Below are 23,370 nucleotides of genomic sequence, written 5' to 3'. Positions count from 1 at the left end.
ACTATAAGGGTCGGCCATTGGTTTAAAGCACCTTTGTCATTGATATGATTCTTTGTCTATCCCTTCCTGTTGGAGAGACAGCGAGATGAGAGGTAGGCCCTCACAGACCAGACCTGCTGAGTGTGGCATTAAATATCAATACATGTTTATGGGGGCCAATAAACACAAGACAGAGAGAGTGACACACAGAGAGAGAGAAATAACGATAAAGAGTCATACAAAGAGAAGAGGGATTTTTGGACTTGTATCTCATTGGTGTCTGTAGAAAGAGTTGGGTGGAGTATCCACAAGAACGGTGTAAAAAAGTGATCAGCCCGTCGAGTTGTAAGATTCAGACCACTTGTTGCAGGTATCAATAGGATTTTTCCAGAAGTTTGCTATCCTTGCACTCCTTTGTCATCATGTCCACATTTCAATATCACTCAGGTATAAGGCGGCCTTAAAATCTCAGCAATATATCAGATGGTGTACGATCCCTAACAAGTGTAAGGCAGTCATAGAGATCGGGTCCATTAAACAGTATAGATTTAAAGGCAGGACCCACAGCACTAAGACAATAGACGGGATCATAAAAGTACAGCTCTACTGACTGTCTTGCAGTATATTTGGGGGTGCGTCCCAGCCAAGGCCCTTAAAAGATTAACCCTGAGCCCACAAAAGCTCAGGGGGCAGCGGGGCCGAGCAGGGGTGCGAGTGGGTTGGGCGTTGGTTAAACATTGCGGGGCCACAGGCCCACGCCTTTTTGTCTAGTTAGCAGCTCCATCCTGACCCCTGTTAGCAGTGCAGTGACAGGCCTTGTCAGCCGGAGGGAGGCCCTACAAAAGGCACCGGGGACCAAATGGCGCCGATGGAGATGTATAGGGGTCCAGGGTGGGGTAGGCGCCACGTGGAACCCAGGGTCGTAAAGCCTAAAGCAGGACAGATTGGACAGCACAGACCCCCTGGTCCTCGTCTTTCTGTGTGTCTCTGCGTCCTGACAGTGATGAACGGGACATGCGGGCTTCCAGAACAACAAACAGACAAGGCCTCATTTCCCCAATGTGGGTGAGGGCAGGCACAAAGGAGGTGCCAGCCTATTAGGACCTGGCCTCAATACCGTCCAGGCTGGGATGGAGGGAGGGGGGCCCTTTCACTGGCCCGCAGGGCCACTCCACCAGGGGCCTCCAGAGCAGGAGGAGGAGGTTGGGAGGGAGGGGTCCATCTCTCCTGTTTTGTTTTCCCCAAAAAGCGTCATAAAAAACTGTCCTTAATTGATGCTCAATAAAATTAGCATTTGCAAGCAGATAAGATTTCCTCTCCTCTCTCCAGCCATTGTGTTTCCTGGTGACCCCATCCCTGTCATTCACTTTTATTCTTTGGCCAGTTTTATTGGTCATCAGAGAAAGAGGAAACTCATGTAAAATTGCACCCTTCGCCTCTCTACATCTCCTCCCTCAGTTTTAGTTGACCAAATCTATGATCTCCTTAAACAATTGCCTTCTGTTCTACCACTGAAAAGCCTTGCGAAAAAACACAGGCAATTGTGTTATGTTAAACTGGCCAGAAGGGATGGATTCAATAGCAAATCTCACTTCTATAATTGTAGTGTTTTGGAATATCAAGTGTGAGGCAAACAATTAGACCAAAAAAACGTCTCCAACAACTAACAATTTACATCTGTTGGTCTCTGAACCTATTAGATCTTTGCACAGTGATTTGAATAACCAGGAGCTAAACATTAGCCTGTTGAAAATGCATTGAAGTTAAAAGCCCCAAGGTTCTCAGAATAGGATCATAAACACCCAATCACACATCTTCCCAATTTATTTTGTGAAAGATTTTTCCAAGAGCAAATAACAGAATACACACACACACACACACGTCAAAGCGGAGACTGAAATATAATCTCATTAGGTTTGAATGGCAAGTCTATTATTCTTTTGCATAATGTGTCTGGCAGGCCATGCAGCGTCGAACGTCCCAGCAGAAGACACGTCTAGATAAAGGGATTTGTGACGCTTTGACATCTTTATGAATGTTGTAATATGGCTAATAGTGGCTCAGGCTGACGAACAAAGTTAGACGCCTACAGTATTACCACCAATCCAGAGTGACATCTAGGCATGACCGATGCCTCAAGTGATTTAACTTTCCAAAGTGGCACGATGATTCCTAATATTTTGGGTAACTGTTCCGTTCAATCACTGTATATCGCTGTAACTCAAATTCTCCAAATTCCAAAATAAGAAGTTTTAAAAGAGAGTGCCACAAACACCCAATAATGTCTGTAAGGTATGCCACAAGGTGTGGAAAGATTCTTTTCATTTGCGGAGGAGAGAGTTCCGTGCAGTCAGGCTCTCGAGAGGAAACAAGCTTACAAGACAATGCAGATCTCTCAGCTCTGAGAACAAAGAGGATCTGGGTGGAGAGTGTAATGATGAGCTTCAGGGTAGGTGCTGCATCAGGAAGGATGGAGGGGTGAAAAGAGGAGTGAAGCCAAAAGGTGTAGAGACATCACTGTTCTGTCTAGTGAGCAAAATGCTGCGGTATCATTTCTCCATTTCTTCCTCTAAAAACAAGAAACACAAACCATCCAATATGGATCTCGACATGCTACATTTATTTGAATGCAATATGAGCATGTTAAACATCTACACTAACACTATGAACAAAACAAGAGAAAAACAATGTCTTCTTAGTCATACAATCAGATGGTATCACAGATCAAAAGTTACCATCACATAATAACGAGCCAAAACATAAACATTCCATCTTTCAAGGTCAACATACCGACCATCTCTGGAGATGAGTTATGGCATTAAATCTCAAACAGTGCAGTGACCCTTTCACCACCAGGTCCCTCTCCTTGGCAGTGGGAAGGGCGACGCCATGTCGTTAGAGGAGGGGAGATGCGCATAGTATTGGGAAAGTGAGTGCTAAATAGTGGGAACATACCCTGCCATTGTGATGCGAGGCCCACGAGAGGGTTGACTCAGGTTGTCCTTGGCCCCCTGACCCGGGGCTCCCTTTGATGCCAGGGGACGTGGGGACGCGGTCCCCTCAGGGCCTCCCTTCGTGGCCCTGGGATAGTAGCCTGGAGCCTAACGATAGCTCACCAGACACTGTAGGGGCCAGCGAGGCCAGGAGACACCCTTTTGTCCCTAAGAAAACTAACGTGGCTTTGGGCGGAGCCGAGGTGGGGTCACAGAGCGTCGCACACAGAGCGCATGGAGAGATCAAAACAAACAGGAGATAGATTGAGTTCATAAACACAGGCTCAGGCCGACAGTTAAGTAACAATGTGTCAGACGTCTTCCTTTCAGAGGGAATTTTGAGATACATTTCAATCTGAATAAATTATTGTTGAATCATAACCATGATAAAGCTTCCCACTCTTCCCCCCAAAATACATAGGAGCTGTTCTGCCCCCTAGTGGTGTCGATCACAAAGTTGGCTCAGGTTTGTGGCACCCAAAGGTTGGAGTGTAAATGTTTTGCTTATTCAATGGCATGTAGATGGTAATGTACAAATACTTAAATCAGTCATTCCCCCAAAAGTCAATTTAAAAAACTGACATGACCTGACAACCAAAGCTTTTCAACTAGGACCTTCCTGCTTCATCAAAGACAAAATAATTCATCTCAGAAGAGGTTTGTGTGAGTCCCTCATTTCCTCTCGCTCTGCATGAATAAAACACCAGAGCCAGAGCTGATGAGCCACTGTGGCAGGTTGGAAGTGGTGTTTGTTATGTAAGACGTCTCAGTACTGAAGCTGCTGGAGCAAAAGTGTTAAATGATTTCAATCTTCCACTGTCTTTAGGGAGCAGAAACACCTCACCCAGGTGTTAAATCTTCACTGTGCAGCCTCCAAAAGGCAGCAGCTATACTGTAGGTGAAGGGGATGGAAATAATTTAGGGACTTTTTTGTATTTTTTTACATTAAAAGGTATAGATATTATTTACTTTTGAGTATTTATTTTCCCACAATTTGTGCTTGTTTGGGTATAAACATTATGGGAAATTGACAAAAGATTTTTCCTGAACTATCAGCAAATACTCCGATGCCACGAGTCAGCCTTTGGATTGACTGTTTTATAACGTTTTTTTAGGTTAGATTTATTCTACAGTCTCAATGTGGTTGTTTGGCTATCTCTGAAATATTCATTCTTCTGGAGGGTGTCTACAGGGAGGGATACATATCCAGGCATTCAGCAAAGGCATAAAAATGACAGATAATCCCCCCCCCCCATCTCTCTCCGATCCCTCCATCTCTCCTCTCTCTCTCCCGTCTTCCATCAGTGAGGTGAAGCTGTGTCCTCCATATTTAATGACTCCATAAAGTATGAACACAGGGGTCGGGGGGCAGAATGAGAACACGTGCTTCCTCCAACATTCATGAGTGTAAATGCACAAAGCGTGGGGGCGCAGAGCAACCCTCCTCCTCATGGGAGAGGTTGCCAGCAACCCACAAATCAGGACTACAACCCCCACCTGACGACAAAGCGGCAGAGAAGAGGCCTCAGTGGTGTCATAACTTCTGAGGAGTGCTCGTCAGGCTGATTGCTGCCTGATGAGTCTGTGTGAACTGCTTGACAGGTGAAGTGGAAACACGCAGCGGGAAAGCTCTAAGTGGCTCACATCATGATCCGATTGTCAAAGCTGTTTAGCTGAAACTGTTTTCTTCCATTTTCTACCATTTTCATGTACTTGTTTGCCTGAGGTGGTCTTTTGTATCCAGACTATAGTTTGTCTAGTCAATTGCCCATTTTAAATGAGAAGTGACAGGCTTCAAGTCAGTCTTATCTGACAAGAAGTTTGGTCAAACTGTAGAGTTGGAAACAGGAGATGGGTGAGAAATCCGTGATCACATGGCAAACGTCCTTCGCCCAAAGAAAGGACACAAAGCCCATCAGCTCAACTTTGACTAATTCCCTCAGCTTTCATTTTCACTCCCATTCTCTTCTCAAATTTCATTTGGCATTGAAACAATCCTCGGCCCTAATATGACCATTACCAATATTACATCCCAGTGAAAAATCGCTCCATTCTTCTGCGGCTGCCAGCAGTTGGGGGAAGCGGATTAGAAATCCCACTTGAACCAGGCAGATAAATTGTCACATTATCGCCTTTCATTTCTTTCCAAATCAGCAGCTCTAAAGCTCCTCAACTTTGGAAGAGAAGGCAATCGTGTCCGGGGGCTCTGGAAGCCTGTTCATTTTCTTTCTTTCCTTCCTCCCTCACTCTCATTCACACTGAACAGTGATTTAATTCCGCCATCCGGTGAATGTTAAAGAAGAGGAGGAGGGGAAGAGCTTGCGGGGATCATGGTAGTGTTAACTCTGCCCCTCCTCCTGACATTCCTCTGTCAAAGGACACGAGTTTGCTTTCTAACAACGGAGACACTGTTAACACCGCTTACAGCTTTATTCGGCAGGTTTATACTTAGCCTAATGAGCCTGGCACCAGTATCTGTCGGCCTCGGCTCGTCTGCAGAACCCTCCGGGTCCAAATACTGCTTCATTATTCCATGTAGGAGGCATCTGTAAGACAAAAAGATGCGCTTAACCTAATTCCCATATTGCACTATTCTGTACTCAGTGGGAAAGCTCTGGAGCCGACCTTGTACAACCACAGACGCACCGAACCCTCTGTTCGTCTGGGGCTTGCTCGGGTGGGAGGCTGGTCGGGCTGTGCCAGACAGAGAAGGTTGAATGTGATGGATGCTGATATTTTTTGGTGGGATATTCATTCATTAGCATGGATAATAATAAAAATAATCTCAATGGTTGATCTACTCTCCCGCACAGCAATGTCACAGCGACTTTGGGATAAGGTCTCCTTGTACTGGCCATCAATTTTTTATCTGTTTATATAGTAGGTTTGCAAACATGACACACCCTTCCACTGACTTTCAGTGACAGGAAAGTGTCTGTGTCTGTTTGTGTGAGGGAAAGATGGAGGATGAGTGTGTTTTTCCCACACACACCGCACACGCACTTGCATGTGCATGCGCGCACACACACACACACACACTCCTCCCATCTGCAGCCTCACAGAGAGTTTTGACATTGCAACAGTGTTCAGAACTTGCACTTTGATGAGTCAGACTCACAAGACAACTGGGACAAGAAATTTGTGTGTTGAAGTGTGTGTTTTCTTTTGCTTGTGTGGATATGCATGTCTGCTTCTATTGATATTTACAGTCTCAGTTCTCAACCAGGCTTTGTACCACTTTGTACTACTTCCCCATTGTCGTGAGAGTGTGTGGCTCAGCTCTGGGTCCAAGGCTGTGGACACTGGAGCAGAACGCGGAGGATGTGACAGAGCACCCAATCTCTTTCGACATGAAGAAGGTCTAGAATGAATATGGCTGGCAGGGGGCACTGTGGAGCTCTGTATGCAACTGTCAGCCTCAGCATTTAACGGAAGATTCTAGGAGCCTGACAATAGGATACATGTGTGGCAAAGTGGAACTATGACCCTTCAAATGTACAGATACATCCATTCATAGGAACATTCATAACAATACATAAAATGAGCTGCCATTTTAGTACATTTACTTTGTGATTCTGATGCATTATGAGTTGCAGTGTACACTCTGATCAAACTGTCAGTTAACGAGTGTGTCTGATAACAGAGAAGTCCTGAAGTGAGGGTTATAGGTTTCCAACCGTCCTGTTACTAACTAGCTCTGTGGGGGTATTACATTTCCCAGCAGGCATTGCAGGGCTGCAGCGGCGTTGGCAAGCCTCAGGGCGTCTCCAGACACAGGGTTCCTCCTAAGCCGATGGTATTTGCACACACACAGATCACCACTGCCACCACTGATATAGGCACAACTCTATCGCACACCCCACTGAGAGAGCACACTGCGATACCAGGAAGATGTGTATCTACCTGGTGTCTAAATGAGGTTGAGTTTATTGCACAACTGAAATATCCAGTAGCCTAGCCTACATCCACAATGTTTATTAAACCATGCTGTAAGGCCAAAATATTCTTTATTTACAAACATAGATATTCCTATACACAGGCTGGGAAGTAGGTTTTTTGGTCGAAACTCAGACAGAGTTAATCTCATGTTGGTCCCTGAGTGGACTAAAGGGCAGGCCTCTCTGACTCCGCAGAGGTGACATATGTAAAGCTTTTTAACCGGGCAGTTCTCAACCCTGGCTGTCGGTCCCTCCATAAAATCCCACACTGTAAATGTGCCGACTCACGGCTTCTTTACAACCTTGTTAAACACCCTGGTTTTATTCTCCTGGAGGACCATAATGTTTCTCAGAATCCAGAGGGGTCTCCAGCGAGTGGCACTTCGCCCGGTAGAGCTCGCAGACGAGCGAGAAACACCAAATTTGTTGGGAATTTGTGTCATGGATTTACAGAAAATATTAGTCGCTATGACTACAGTCGTTCTTGCGCGGAGAAGCGCTGGGGACCCGTATTTTTCCATAGAAGGCCTGGTGAGTGGAGGGGAGGCGTGCGTGATGTTGCTTGTCAGTTTGAATTAAGAGCGGTGTGCAGTTTCCTGTGCTGGCTCCAGTGAAACTGCCACACACACACACAAAGGGCTGTCCTTCACAGGTAAAAGATGCACTCCATTCTCCTTTAATCTAATAGGTCTACTTTTTCATTGCTTCCATGTAAAAACTGTCAGAGTGAATAGTCTGCACTGTTCATTATGAACATAGACGTCATTCCAGCTACAACAATGGTGCTACAGCCCATCCCACCAATGACTATGAAAGGAATTCAATCTGGGAAACATTCATATCAATACACTTTGCTTAATACATTCGCTTCCCGGATCAGTTTTGATGAAAGGCTGTATGTCTCTTGCCCGCGTAAGACTCATTTTCTGTTTCAAGGGCCTTGTGTGGAAGATCAGCACTAAAACTTGTTTTGACTGAACCCATGAAGGTAGGTAGTGAATCTGGTTGTGTTATCAAAAACTGTGTGTGTATACAAATTCATATGCAAGTGAGACTTTACTCAGTATAATGTAGACATTACATGCAAAGGATCAAACACACAGACTCATCAGCATGAACATGACATGAGTTAGAGTACAGTGGGTGTCTCAGGAATGAGGGAAAGAGAGAATGCCAGAGTGAGAGTGAGAATGCGAGAAATGCCTGGATAGTGAGCTAAAAAGATGAACATGGATCAAGATCAATCGTAAGCGGGAGAAAGAGGGATCGAATGAGAGAAATCGGGTGAAACTTGAATTGATAAAGATCGAGATCAAGAAAGAGAGAGAGAGAACTAAAGACACTATGAGCAGTAGGGCCTAGTGAGGTTTAAATCTGAGCCAGTCTATCTGTATGGGACTGCACAGAAGTCTCTCTCTGGAGGCTGGGACGGGCAGAGGAAACACATCAGCATTTCAAGTCCTGCTTGTCTGCCTAAAGAAAGAAAGAAAAAGAAGAGAGGAGGAGGTTGAAGAGGAGAAGAAGGATGAGGGGAAGCTTATCAGAGGAAACGTTGAAGAGTTCTTGTTCTCTGGAAGTAACAACTCCCCAATCAAGCTCCCAGAGAAGCAGCGGGGAAACTGCACAGAGAGGCGAACCCTCCCCACCTCTGTACACCCTCCGGTCACGTTCCCCACATTGTTGAGGAGACAGAAGGAAAGAGGAGACAGGAAACCCTGAATTGGGTGAGTCTGTTTCATCTCAGTCTGAGGGATGTTCGTGAGCACTGGTTTGGAGAGAGGGACAGATGGCGCGGGGAATGAAAATCAGCGAGTGACACACTTAAGCTCGCACATACATTCTTATGTAAAGTGGCGTAGGCTTCTTTTTGGTTCAAATGTGTTATGGACACAAGTGTGCCAGGAGCAGATGGCTCACTGAGTTTTCTCACAGTGAGAGAAGAAGGCATCCAGGGGAGATGGACCGTCGGTATGGTTGGTTCCCCAGGGGTGGGGGGTGGAGCTGCTGTTATAGTCCTTCACAGCACTGCAGGGTAGGTTCTGTTTATCCTCCAACACCCAGAGAAATAAAGGAGCCCTGACAAGTGATGTTACACGTCTCCACTACACACCAGAAATGATGCTCAGGTGTTTGAGTGTAAGCGACACACACTGGTGTGACAGTGACACACACAAGCAACGTCCCAATCCACACACACATACATACACTCCCACAACCCCTATCCTATCTCTCTCTCTCTCTCTCTCTCTCTCTCTCTCTCTCTCTCTCTCTCTCTCTCTCTCTCTCTCTCTCTCTCTGTCTGTCTCAGACACACACACACAAATACATACACTCCCACAACCCCTTTCCTCTCTTTCTGTCTCTCTCTCTCCCTCTCTCTCTCTCCCTCTCTCTCTCTCTCTCTCTCTCTCTCTCTCTCTCTCTCTGTCTGTCTCAGACATACACACACAAATACATACACTCCCACAACCCCTTTCCTCTCTTTCTGTCTCTCTCTCTCCCTCTCTCTCTCTCTCCCTCTCTCCTCTCTCTCTCTCTCTCTCTCTCTCTCTCTCTCTCTCTCTCTCTCTCTCTCTCTCTCTGTCTCAGACACACACACACAGACACATGCACAGACACTCAAAACTCAGCAGTGAGAAACACACGTCAATGTCTCTCACTCTGATCCTCTGGTATCTCCTGGTGTGTGTCTCTGGGTTGTGGGGTACGTTTAATTGGAGGAGTGTATGGACAGAGAGGCTATCTGGAGCTTTTAGGGGTCAGCTAGGCTACGGTTCATTAGTGCAGCAAAGGGAATCCTCCTCCAGTCCCTCTAGGATCCACAGGCTCTCTGCTATCTACACCTCCACACACACTTTACATCTCACCTGCAGACCCAAGAAGTAGCCTTTGAACACACACACACACTCACACACACACAATTTATGTACCCAAGTGTACATTAAACTAGTGTATTACCTCCATTCTCCTTATACTAAGACCATTTCAAAGCATAAGTCAATTGTGAATTAAATGCAAGACACACACAGATTATGTGTGTGCAAGAACATATTATGTTCTTCAAAGATGTGGCATTTAAAGACTTTATGCATGGTTTGATATTCCCTGAGTTCAACTACTAACACAATTGAAGTGCTCCCTCTCAGAGAGTTACATAATTTTACTTCCTCCTTGGGTGCCACCTGGGTTCATTTGGAATGGCAGGGGCAATAGGGAGGTAGCACAGTATCTGTGCAGAATAACAGAGACCAAACCTACACATCAAAGCAGGTTAAATTGGCCTAATGGAAAGGATTTTTCATAAATATTTAAACCCTGCCTATTAATTGTCTGAAGGCCTTGCTGATGAGACAGGCTACGTTACTGGGATTTCCTGCTTCTCTCAATACTCTGAATATTTCATCACTATAACAATTAAAGAGGTGTAATTTTCATCTCTTCTACCGTAAAGACTTCCATTGTGGACGTCTCTCTTTCCCTTTCTTCCTTCCCCTCGGCATCCATCCACTCCGATTCTGTTCTGTCCTCTCCTTTCCTCAGAAATGTCAAAAGAGCCACACACAAACTTGAAAAGGAGAGATAAGGATTTTTTTTACGTGCGCCACAGTACCATACAGCACGCTTTTCTGAAGTAGAACTAATTCTTCATTCACCTTGAACTAGGAGTACACCTTCTGAAGATAAGAAAGGACTTACTTGGGCAAGAGGAACTTTCTAACAAGAGTCTAAAGAAGAAAAGCAAGTCCAAAGGGAGGAAATTAAATTTTCATTTATGGGTTTAAAGCACTGACATGATTCTAAACTGGGCAGAGGAAAGGGATGAAAAGAGAGTAAGAGGGACAACAAAGAGGCAGGGAGAAAGAGGAGATGTGGAGGAATGGGTTTCCACCCGAATGCCTCTGACCTGCACGCAAAGCTGCCAGGGGATATTAGCTGGACTGGGCTTAGCTAAATCCATTTGATCATATGTTTAACAGGGTCACAAATTCACCCTGCATGTTAACTACAGACTCCCCCTTCCTCCCCCAATATCCCTTTTCACCTTTCTCTCTTTAAATACATTGATTATATTCCCAGAAGCCTCATTACAGTAAGAGAAGCTTGACAAGTTGTTCCTATCAGTCAATATTTATCATCAGCGATAAGAACAAACAGCTCTCATGCTTCAGCCTCGGCTAAAGCTGCTTTCCATTCACATCAAAAGGAAAATGCAGATATAATCAGTTGACGTTTGTGCAGTTTCCACTCATGGTGATATGTAAGCCATGGAGGCACAGCACCTGTATATCTACCCATACTCTGGCACTCCTAATAGATTGAAGAATAGCTCATTGATTCCATATAAGAGGTGAGGCTGCAATGCTGCTCTGTTGTCTGTGGTACTGCCTATGTGTCAATGAGGCGGCGGGGGGGGGGGGGGGGGGGGGGGCTAAGAGGTTAAAAGGTTTGAGGCCGTAGGCTGGGAGGATGAAAGCTGAGAGGTTGAGAGGCTGGAGGTTGGAGAATAGAGGATGGGGGTTGATGGCTGGTTTAAAAGAAACCTCAAAGACTGAGGAACTTTGGTGTGAGGCTGTGGTTGGTTACATACTTTAATAAAATACTTATTCTCTCCCTTTGGCCTTGGCCTACCTCATCCATCAACAGGGACAGTGCCAGAGACAGTGTGAGGCCAGAGTACTAGCCTACAGTCCCTGCACAAATCTCTGCAAATGGGAAAACTAATAATAGGTCAGACTGTTGCTGGGAAGGACACCAAAGGAGAATCTATGATGTGATATCTGATATTCCATTAGTAAAAAGTCGTTTTATATAACCCTATGACTCCAGTCTTATAACTGACTCGGTCATGTACTGTATGTCTTGGGTCAGACTTGGTTAAGCAGAGTGTCAGGGTCCAAGGTTTCACTTTATAGCCCTCTGGGAGCTCTCAGTGGCTTTCCGAATATGAATCAAACACATGACCTTCTCTTCAGGGATCTGGGCTTACAGTGAGAATCTGGATGGTGAAATGGCCATGAGTGTGTGTGTGTGTGTGTGTGCGTGTGTGTGTGTGTGTGTGTGTGTGTGTGTGTGTGTGTGTGTGTGTGTGTGTGTGTGCGTGCGTGTGTGTGTGAAGGACTTAAATCATTGTGGTTATTAGAGAGGCAATGAGGCGATGGGGCCTGCTGATGGCTGTTTATGGGTCTGAGCCAGCATTGGCCGTGCATCTCAAACAGGACGATTTAATCATCCCCCATCCACGACAAGGACTCTCATTGTCAGCATTGCTACCTTTCCCTTACCCCCACTCCCTCTTTGCCCCCTCCTCCCTCTTCTGTCCCCTCTCTACCCTCCTCCTCCCTCTTCCACTCCCTCTCACTCTCCTCCTCCCAGACTAATGAAATGACCAGATAATGGAAAGCACCTCATACCCTGCTATAATAGAATTATATACATCATCTCATTCACCCTCATAATTCACTTATACTGTCCACTGGACACCGGACATGCACCCTGTAATAGGAATATATTGTATACAACAGCTAATGTAAAGTTTATTTTAATGATACAGGATGGTACACATACCAACACACATACTGTACGCTCACACTCCCGCACACTCTTGCTAAAACACACACACCTTGACTACAAGTGTTGTAAAACAAATGTCATAAACACGCTCAATTAAGTAATTGTAAGACCAACAATAGATGCTTGTAATTATATTGATAAAGTATGACACATTCCATATATACATGATTGACAGCACAATAATGTATCCCATTATGATATTATTCTCACCTCTATGACAATACATTCTACAGCCCAAATTAGTAAATAAGACATAATTTAAAGCCAACCCATGTAACTTTCCCAGGATTTACTGCTTTAGTTGTTTTAATTAGAAGTTGTAAAAAAAAAAAATCTTCATCACGTATGTCATGAGTACAGACATGCCCATTTCTCCCTCTGGTCAACCCACTCTCTCACTCAGAGAGGGGGAAAGAAATAGAAAGAAAGAAACGAAAGAAAAGAAAGAAATAGAGAAAGAAAGAAAAATAAGCGGTTATTTTTCTTTCTTTCTCTATTTCTTTCTCTATTTCTTTCTTTTTTCTCTCTATCACTCTCTCACTCTCTCACTCTCTCACTCTCTCACTCTCTCACTCTCTCACTCTCCCACTCTCTCACTCTCTCACTCTCTCTCTCTCTCTCTCTCTCACTCTCTACTCTCTCTCTCTCTCGTCCTCTCCTATGCTTCCTATCCTCAGATCGGTGATGCTGAGCAGCTGGTATAGTTCTATGCTGATGAAAGGGGTGACAGCGGGATGGAAGGATGGTAGGTCGATGGAGGAGGAGTGGAGAGAGGGAGGGAGGAGAATGGCTCTATCAAACAGTTTTCTAATGAGCCATCTGTACTGGTCCTTTGGAGTCCAACACACCCTCTTCACTCCATCAACACACATCAAAACAACCCATTAGCACCAACACAGCCATAAGAGAATGAAAACACTCTGACATGATTTGAATAACATCCACCAACATTTCACACAGTATCCACACGTTCTCACATCCGCACCACACACACAATCAACATGTGTCCACATATGAGGTTGTACAGAGACTGTTGAAGCAAAGAAGTGAGGAGTTTCAGCAGATCGTTGCTCTATTAGAAGCATAATGTCTTATCGGGTGACTGGAGATAACTGGTATGGAAGCCAGTTGGCTTGTACCATTCACTTAGCTCTGGGAGGACTATCAGGGGTCAATTACAGCACTGTGAACACAACCAGGGATGGACTTTTCACAATGCATTCCGAGCAATAGTGTCAATACATGCACCAGCGGTTGTGGCAGAATCTGATCTGCCAGGGCTGACAGATAACTGACTGGTTTATTAATATCCGAGGTTGTTTGTCTCTGTACGGAATGGGGTTTTATAGAGGTTCGCTGGAAATAGCATGGGGGTCATTTTATCTGTGTGAACAGCTTTCATTCTCTTATCACAGAAGAATGCAGAGGTGGCCTCAAAAGCAGCTCTGCTTCTCTGTTCCTATGCAAACAACCACCAGTCAGCTTTCCTGGACATGTGTCGGCCATCCATCTCCCCGGTTTGTGCACACGGAAAGAGAACGAGGCAGCTTCTTGGAGGGCTTGCTGATGAATGGAACAGAAGGCATTTGTGGAGGTTAAAACTGTTTCTCCTTTTCATTCCCCAAGTCCGTTTTGAAAGGCTTATTGCTATCCCAGTCTTCCCAGATGAGATAACAGCCAGAATGATGGAATTAACCATCCCTACAGATCTGAGAGATGGATGAGCAGAATGTTTGGGAATGGGAGTTGTGGGGGTTGGGGGGGGGGCAATCCAACCAATGTTGCAGGACAGATTTCCTCTGACTTCTTTTCATCTCTGGCCTGCTAGAGAGGAAGTAAAGAGTCAGGGGGCGGGAGGCAGGGAAGTCGATTCGTCAACGAGGGCCGTGAATGGATGGCTCATTGATTGAGGGATTATAATGATTATGGGGAGCGGGCGGGCCTGTGGTAATGCTATAGAGACGGCCATTACAGCTTCTCCCACTTTATCAGACTCCATGATTTAGATCCCTCCTGGGTAATGACATACATCTGTCCATCTCAAATGACTAGGTATTATTCAAACATATCACCATCAAACATACATTTAGAAAAACACACCTACACGCAGGCACACAACACACACCAGCAGGTGTCTCAGGCCCGCACAAAAAACACAACCGCATAAGCCCGCCTGTGCACACACACACACACACACATCCTTATCAGAGAAATTAACGAGACAAGAGGATTTACTTTCTTCAACTAGGATATTGCTGATGCTGCAGTCTGTCTCTGAAGGGGTCCTCCATAGTTGTCCCCCTCCACATTGAGTTATAGGATGATAGGATGGAATGAGGGTAATTTAGAGTCGGGTAAAAGTGATTGTGTATGTTTTTAATCAGGCTTAGCCTGGCCTGCCCTTCCAACCGCAGGATACATTATTGTCAAAGACAGTAGGCCTAGGACCCCATATGTATGGAATAAAGTGGGGTAGTAATTCAAGTCCCTTCCCCCATCCATTTTTTGGCCTGGTATCTACAGTGAGCTTTATGATTAAACACACATCCTTATTTAAGGGTCCAAACTTAAATGAACCACTCGTCCGTGAACCACAGTAAGTGCTCCTTAAGGAGAGCCAGCAGAGGGGGAGAGGTGTGAGAGGGAGTCTGGAGGAGCCAAGTTGGAAAAAATGACCAGCACATTGCTATTCATGGTTTGGTCCTGTCCATTAATTACATTCCAAAGCGTTTCTTGAAAAGGTGCTCCTGTGAAGCCCCCTTCCCACCCCCACCCAAACACATGAAAAAGGGCCTTCCTGGGATAAAAGCAGTAACTAGCCACCATCCAAAAAGTCATTACAACGGCAACATTAATGATTCCTGAGAAAGGGATAGAAATTAAAGGGAACACACAGAATATTTGTGTGCTCCCTTCCAACAACTTCAGCAAGTCTTCCTAAGCATTCAAATACGTCTCATGTTGAAAAATAAGGGTCCAAAACTTTCAGGATCAATAAAGAACAGCAGGGTAAAACATTTCTTCTTTCCCTCTGCTTTCTTTTCTTTTCTCATTCTGGAGATTCCCGTGATAAGATAGACTATTGTCAATTCCACCACCACAACACCTCTTTCTAAAGTTAAATAGTGCTGCATAGCTTAACTTAGCTCAGCATAGCCTAACATAGCCGAACTTGCATGTAGCGTAGCCTACTGTTCATGTAGCAGAAAGTGTAGACTGGTGTCATAGGAGAATGGGCCCTCCGATCCTGCTTGTGTTCAACACAGTTGATTGTCAGGCCATCAAGGTGAGCCAGTCCAACCAATCAGTGTGGGTAGCTTCTCCCTGAGGCTGCCATTAGCATTCCAGCACTAGCCCTGGCATAGAGAGGGTCTATGGGCCAAAGTAGTACAGATGATGAGTGGGGGGCCAGGGGGTGGAGGGCGTTACAAGAGCTAATGGCTGCTGACACTATGACAACAATGAGGGACTGATGGCATTAGGTGACAGGAAGTTTTAGGCTTGTAGCCAACTTAGTCTGCTGCTGTTCACAGGTGAATGCACAAACACACTCACCCTCACAAATACACACTGTGTACAATACAAACACTGACTGTGTTTAATCATCACTTAGGCAGATGCTTTAATGCATATCAAATCTGTCTAACCCCAACCCCCCAAGTGACAGATGAACACACATTACCTGTCACACATCTTTGATAGGGAAGCTAATATGCATTAGACAAAAGCTAATATGCATAAGACAAAACAAAAAAAATATGCAGTATTGTTAATTATTCACGAAACCACGTTAGAACATGCATGCATTGTACTGATTATAGAACAGCTTATGAAATCATTCTAATTAGGATGGCAGACAATCATTCATAATTTGTTCATTAATGCTTTGCATGTGCATGCGTCACCATCAGATTAAACAAAATAAATAATTGCGGAGAGCTTCTTATCTGCATATTGATCCATTCTCATAATCTAAAATAGTTTGTTCAGGATGCGTGTGAATCTGAAGTAGGGGACCCTCGGAAAGCCTTGAGTGAATTCATACAAGAGACCAAATTAGGGGGCTCGTTCATCAGTTTAATCACAGCTCACCTGAGAGTGCGTCTTCTCCATTAATTTCCCCCTTGTCACAAAACAACAAGGCAAGCAATTTAATCTTGTTTTAAACACAGCCCTCGCTCAACTCATATCATCAGCAACAATTTTGTCTCCCCAGCAAGTCCATTGGCATTGTGTCACCCTTCCAGAACTTTCCACTGAGCTGCAATTAAACAAAGCAGGCCCATACCACAGCGCTGATGAAATCATCAAACATGCTCTTCTCTAATTGCCAATATGTCATTAGGCTCTGCCAGCTGAATGCTGGGGGGACATTAGTATTGGGAAGTGTGGACAGAGGGAAAGCTTGGATGCCAACGTAAATGTGTGAATATACATACTGTATGTGACGTTTCTGCTGTTTGTCTCTACTTATGTGGGTCTGTACGTGTGTCTATGTGGGTTTATGCACTTGTGAATGGCCTGGCTGTGTGTGTGTGTGTGTGTGTGCGCGTGTGTAATAATCATTCCGGCTCATATTTCTTCCTAATAATGCGTCAGGTTAAGAGCTGATCCTTTTCACATCCTTTACAAGCCGCTGCAATTTGATTAGCAGGCCCTGCCAAGCCCACATTTTTGAAATTCACCGGCAGATCATTTCTCTTCTTTATTGATCCGTTCCCCCAGCGCACGGAGCCCATCAATAAGGAGCCACCCATCAGTTCTCCATCTGGCCCCGTGGCCCCGTGGCCCTGTGGCCCCGTGGCCCCGTGGGGAGAATGGGACTCGTCCCTCTGTGTCCTCCCTCCATGGCACCTGCCACACTTGACACCTGGACTGGGCTCAGTCAATGAGACTAAAAAGGATAGATACACTTTAAAGGTTCCAGCCATCTGACTGTGTGTGTGTGTGTATGTGTGTGAGTGTGTGTGAGTGTGTGTGTGTGTGTGTGTACAGTGTAACCTAGAGAATGCCGTTGTAGACAGATCTCAGTTGACGGTTCACGCATCTCCATTCCTCCGTTGGCACGTGTCGCTCACACCAGGCCTCGCCTCATCTGTCAGTGGCGTCCACTTTAGAAATGACACCATGTGTTTCCCTGACGCTTCAGAGGGCCCCTCTTCCTCGTTCCTCATTTTTCTCCAGCCTTCCCTCAGACTCCGGCTTCATAAATCATCTTAAGTGTGAGAGGGCGTCTCGTCCACGCCGGCAGACCAGAGCGCCGCTGCTTCGCCTCCTCCGTGTAATCCCTGTGGCAAACGACAACACGTTCAACCAACTCATGTGGGCCCGTGGATGATTTGCATGGGGAATAGTCTGTGTCTTGTCCCATGTACTGGCAGGCGTGCGGCCCACTGTCTCAGGTCTTGTGTTGGAAGGAACCAGATCTGTCTGTTAGATACACGTACAGTAAAGCAAAGCTGTGACACACGGTGCACTGAAGGACAGTGTAAAACAACGTAGATTGTAAACCATTATAGGTTTAAAGTATTAAGGAGAGTTAAAATGCATCTCTATAATGCATTTAATTTGCATATAATGCAAGACAAAATACATCTCAATAAAGAGCTGTGTACATCAAGTATTTAGCAATTGGGATATATGATGCACTGCTTTAATACCGCTCTGAAATGACATCAGAAATGACTTTCTGACAGCAGATTTTTTGCTGTCTTTCTGCCCTAATCCTGCCCTATTCTTCAATTCCCCTACAGGCCCGAATACCACAATACACCATTTCATCAGGCACACAACACTTGAATGGGGGATAACTGAGAATCTGTCAACATCAAAAGACACGCACAATGGTGCAGCATCTCAGAGGTAGGCTGGTTGATAATCCACACACCTCCCATTCCTACCCCCTGTTATGCTGCCTCAGGGACCCTGGCCAATCTCGGCCAAGTCTTTATGTGTTTCATATCTGAGAGACACGCTCTGGGCCTGCTTGAGCTTAGAACAGGCCACTTCCAGAATGGGACAAATTGTGTTTTTCGTGGGCAAGATTTTGAATTCTCCAAGTGTATTTAAAATGTAAAGTAGGTTTGTACATGGGCTCTGTTTGTGTGTGTGTGTGTTGTAGAAGTTATACTCACAATGTATGAGTGTAATGGATGAAGCCCAATGTTTGTGTGCACCAGGCTGTGTGTGTCTGTGTTTATTGTATAAATGTCATGTAGTACATAGGCATTTGTATGTGTGTGTGTGTGAGAGGGGCTTATTAGTACTAGTATAACTAAGTTTGTGCATAAACGTGCATGCTATGTTACATAGTATCGGTTAGGTGTGTGTGTGGTTGTTTACGACTGTGAGTGAGTGCGTGAGCGTGTGTGTGTGGGGGGGGGGGAGCTGCTTAGTATTAGAGCTGTGAGGCGTTGAGAGCCCCATGCAGCTGGAGGCGTCCAGATGGAGAGTGTCCCGTACCTAGTCTGCTGGCTAATGAGTGGAGCACAGCCAGCGCCACTGGCAGATGCCACGCCAGAGGGGAGAATTCCTGAAAAAGCTTCTTGGAAGCGTCACATTTTAACTTGCAGCCAGACCGCGAATAAAGCCCAGGTAGGATGCGGTATCCTTGGTCAAATTCTAAATGTTTCACTGGTTGTTTACTTTCTAACATGGTACTCTGTCTCTTCCATTTGCTGACACACTGTTGGCTGGCTTTGCGAGACTGGAAAATAGGTCTACAAAAGATTTCCACAGAGTAAAACATCCTTGAATACTCCCTATTGTTCAATTTGTGATTAATCAATCTGACATGTTCCAATATTGATATTCAGGCAGTTAAACCCTTATCGCTGAACATCATCTATAATCCACATCTCGGTGCACAATCTTCAATTTTCCAAACGGGCCTCTTACCCTCTCTGAATAGAATTGTTGGGCCTTTGCTCTCCTCGCTGAGATTAAGTTTGGCGTCGCTTGCTGTTTCTGCTCATAAATCATAGGCTTTATCATTCCTCTGGCCTCAATAAAACTCCTCTAAATGTAAATGGATTCATGCGCCGCCATCTTTGCGGGCTTACTTTAAGGGAATAACTGTATAAATCAAGTTTGTTTAAGAGAAGTGTCGTACACAGTTTTCTCACTCTTCTGCTGATCACACACACACGGTGTGTGTTGAGAGGGGTTCACACACGGTGTGTGTTGAGAGGGGTTCACACACGGTGTGTGCTGAGAGGGGTTCACACACAGTGTGTGTTGAGAGGGGTTCACACACGGTGTGTGTTGAGAGGTGTTCACACACGGTGTGTGTTGAGAGGGGTTCACACACGGTGTGTGTTGAGAGGGGTTCACACACGGTGTGTGTTGAGAGGGGTTCACACACGGTGTGTGTTGAGAGGGGTTCACACACGGTGTGTGTTGAGAGGGGTTCACACACGGTGTGTGTTGAGAGGGGTTGACGGCAGTTTCTGTAACACGTGAAGATATCCCCTCTGGTGTCCATAAAAGGAGAGTATTATGAGGTGGAACCTCCACAGGACCACACCAGACTCCAGGGGGAAAGCCTCTCTGGACTCTGTGGAATGATGTCATACATCGGAACGTCTTCACATTCTGTGGCAGAAACCACACTGATTCTGGGACATTCGGAAAGAGAGAGCACTAGTACCAGAGGGAAAGATAGCTCAAGACGGAAGAGCAATAAAGACAAACAGATAGATGGAAAAGAGAGAGAGAGGCCAAATATAGAACCTCAGTCCATGGGGGCTGAGAGGTATTGAATGATTAATATTCTTGATTATAACATTGAAAGTGTGTTAGAAATGTTCTCAGGAACCATGTCTCAGTAACCACTAAGTGATTTCTCCCTCCAGTCAATGGTGATATTTCTCAGAAAATTCCTATTTCTAAGTGATTTATCTATGAGATTATGTAACCATGGGCAAAAATAGAGACGCGTTGAATTTTACCCCCAAAATTTATTTTATCCCGAGGTTATCTGTATTCAGCTGGGAAGGCAGTTGTGCTTTCATCTTGGAAGTTAAACATCTGAGACTCTTTTGTCTGAAACTACAAAACACTGTTGACGGTTTACAAAGATGTTGAATGAGAAGGGAGGAAAATGAAGGATACCCGGTGAATCTGATGAGGTTGCGACTGGTGGCTGAAGGTTTGGCCGGCGAATGGTCAGCTTCTAAAAAGAGAGAGACAAAGTCGTCAGTTGTTCTTTAGAACAAGCAGTGTTATGGAGAGTGGGGAAATGAGCTAAGAACATGAAGCACAAAGAACTCAATCAATTAAGATGAGAGCGTAATACCGCCTTGGCACACGGATAAAAATAAAACAATCTCCCAAAAGGGAAAATAATTTAGTGCTTGTGCATTTATCAAGCTCCTGCCCCCCAAATGGCAAACGTTAAAGTGGTCCGTTTGTCCGCTAAGCTCTCCGAGTGTACAGAATATGAACAAAAGGGCCCTTTTCATTAGGGAGAGAGTCTCTTCGTTATTACAAAGGGCCCAGCTCTTTGTTTCTCTGCTTCCTCCTTTCCTGCCCCCCCCCCCACACACACACACCTCTCCCTCCCAGTGTTCATTAAGGGCTCCATGTTGATGAAATGGCCTATCTGGGAAGAGTCACGGCCTGGCTTGCTCTGGATGCAGCCAAAGGGAGCGAGGCATTCCGAGGCTGATTAAGCCATTGTGTAGGTGGCGCCTCCGAGGACTCTGGGAAGGACGTGCTTCATTACGACGATTGGACCAGATGGCTGGGAGGGGAGTGGTCGGCCAGACCATTCGCCTGTCTGTCTATCTTTCTGCTTGTAGATAGGCAGGTCAGGGCCATAGAGGTGACTGCCCAGACTGGCTGTTTTCAAAGTTTCCTTCCAAACTATTTCAAAACATTGATGGAGGTTAAGAGCCTTTTGAACAGACATATTGTTTGAATGGAGTTCATCGAGATGTTGCACTTAATTAGACTTCTCATTTGTAACTTCTCAACTCTTTCGAAATCATCAAATCCACAGGCCATAGGTGCTGATGTTCATTCAAACACTTCTGAGTTCTGTCTCAGAGACTGAATGTGCGAGTTTATTCAGTCTGATGTTGACGTCTTTTTTGCTTTTGTTCTTTTTACCCACAACGTTGGTTCAAGGAGCCTACTCTGGATTAGAGTGAAAATTACACTGAAAAAAAGAAAACATCCAATAAAAAGCAAACAAAACAATCGTACCAACTTCAAACCATGACTCATTCATCTCAAAACTTCTCTCAGAGAAAAGGTTCATCAAAACATCAAAAGAATCCATGTTTTGGGGATTTCGCCATTAAATCAGATGACTCACTCGGCAATCTGTCGCTGTCATCATAATCAAGTCCAACTCTCAAATGCTCCCACAAGTACCAGAGAAAATGCACCCAGAATATCTCTAGTGGTAAACAAATGTCCGATGACAATCTTTTCCTGTTTGAGGCCAGGTTTCCTTCTCATCCAATCAGAATGTAAGAGAGCATCGTTGACGCAATCCTCATTGGCCTCACACTTTGGCCTCACTGAAGAAGCCTAAAGTTCCAGGCTTTATTCCTCTGGTCCTTCCATGGGGATGCTGGATGAGGGTTGAGTGGCTAAGTGATGGATGTCCCCTTAATAGTACACTTAGCCTGTTTATGAGCGATATTAAACTGTGCTGTACTTCTAATGGTTAAGAACACTCTCTGTCTTCCATCACCGTGCTAATGAACACTTTATGGAGTTTGGGCTTCCTCTAGGCTTCCATCAATCATTTACATCCAAACTTTGAAGAGATGGTCTGCTTGATTTTCTTAATTGGTTTATGGCCCGTGTTATTTATTTGCATATTTATGAACATTACCGTTTCCCATTCCATGGGCTGTGGATAGTTCCTCTTAATAGTAGGGGGGAGGGGGGGGGGGGTGTTGATGAGAGTGGAGAAGAAACAAGTTGATGTCACAGGTATATTTAAAAGCCTATACTTAAAATTCATTACAGCATGTTTGAATGTAATTACATATATTGCGGTTTCAAAGCTAATTTAAAAAGATGCCAAACTCATTTTATCTTTCTCCCTCTCTCTCACTGAAAGGTACACTTACACTTACACACATAAATGCACAAACAAACAGGCAAACATACTGTTGTCCATGCAATATACCTGTACAAGCCCCTGAAATCAAAATGAAAAACAGGCAATTTCAGGTTCGTAGTTAAATGACCAGCACTAATGATCCAAGAGTGAGAGAGACAAGAGAGAGACAGAAGCCACCGATGACTCATTCATCCCTAGTTAATAATACAAAAAGGCCATCGAGAAAACAGGTAATTTCAGACCCCATTTGGCTGCAAGCCACGTAAATAATTGTTTTTCTTTTCCCTCTCTTCTTAAGTGCTTTCTCCTGAATGAGGTTGTGCTACATCATGTGACATATCCTTCTAAGTGCAGCGCATGCAGGCTTGTGTACCAGTGCTGTAGGGACATGTCTCCTGCTGAATCCTGCAGCTCTCACCACGTTTGCAGATGTCCATCTCTCTTTCTCTGTCTCTCTCCCACTTTCTCCCACTCTTTCTTCTTCTTCTTCTTCTTCTTCTACCAGTTCCCTTCACAACAACACTCTCTGCTTCATAGTTTACAATGACTGTACTTTACATTGTAAATATATAGTGCCTTTGTCCTTCCACTCTCTCACTCTATTTGCCTGTTCTGTTAAATCCAGAGGTTAAGTGTGGTCAGCTTCTGTATAAGCTTCAGTCTTATACAGAGATATAAAGAAACCACCTCTATCTCACACAAACACACACACTCATACACACACAGCGCAGAACTTATAACCTTACTAAGACTGTGTGAAAGCCTCAAACAAACTGGAGTTCTGACCCTGGATGGAGCCAGGCTTTCA

The sequence above is a fragment of the Osmerus eperlanus genome, chromosome 9 (genome assembly GCF_963692335.1).
Source record: "Osmerus eperlanus chromosome 9, fOsmEpe2.1, whole genome shotgun sequence".
In the NCBI taxonomy this organism is placed as follows: Eukaryota; Metazoa; Chordata; class Actinopteri; order Osmeriformes; family Osmeridae; genus Osmerus; species Osmerus eperlanus.
This window is presented reverse-complemented; position numbering follows the sequence as displayed.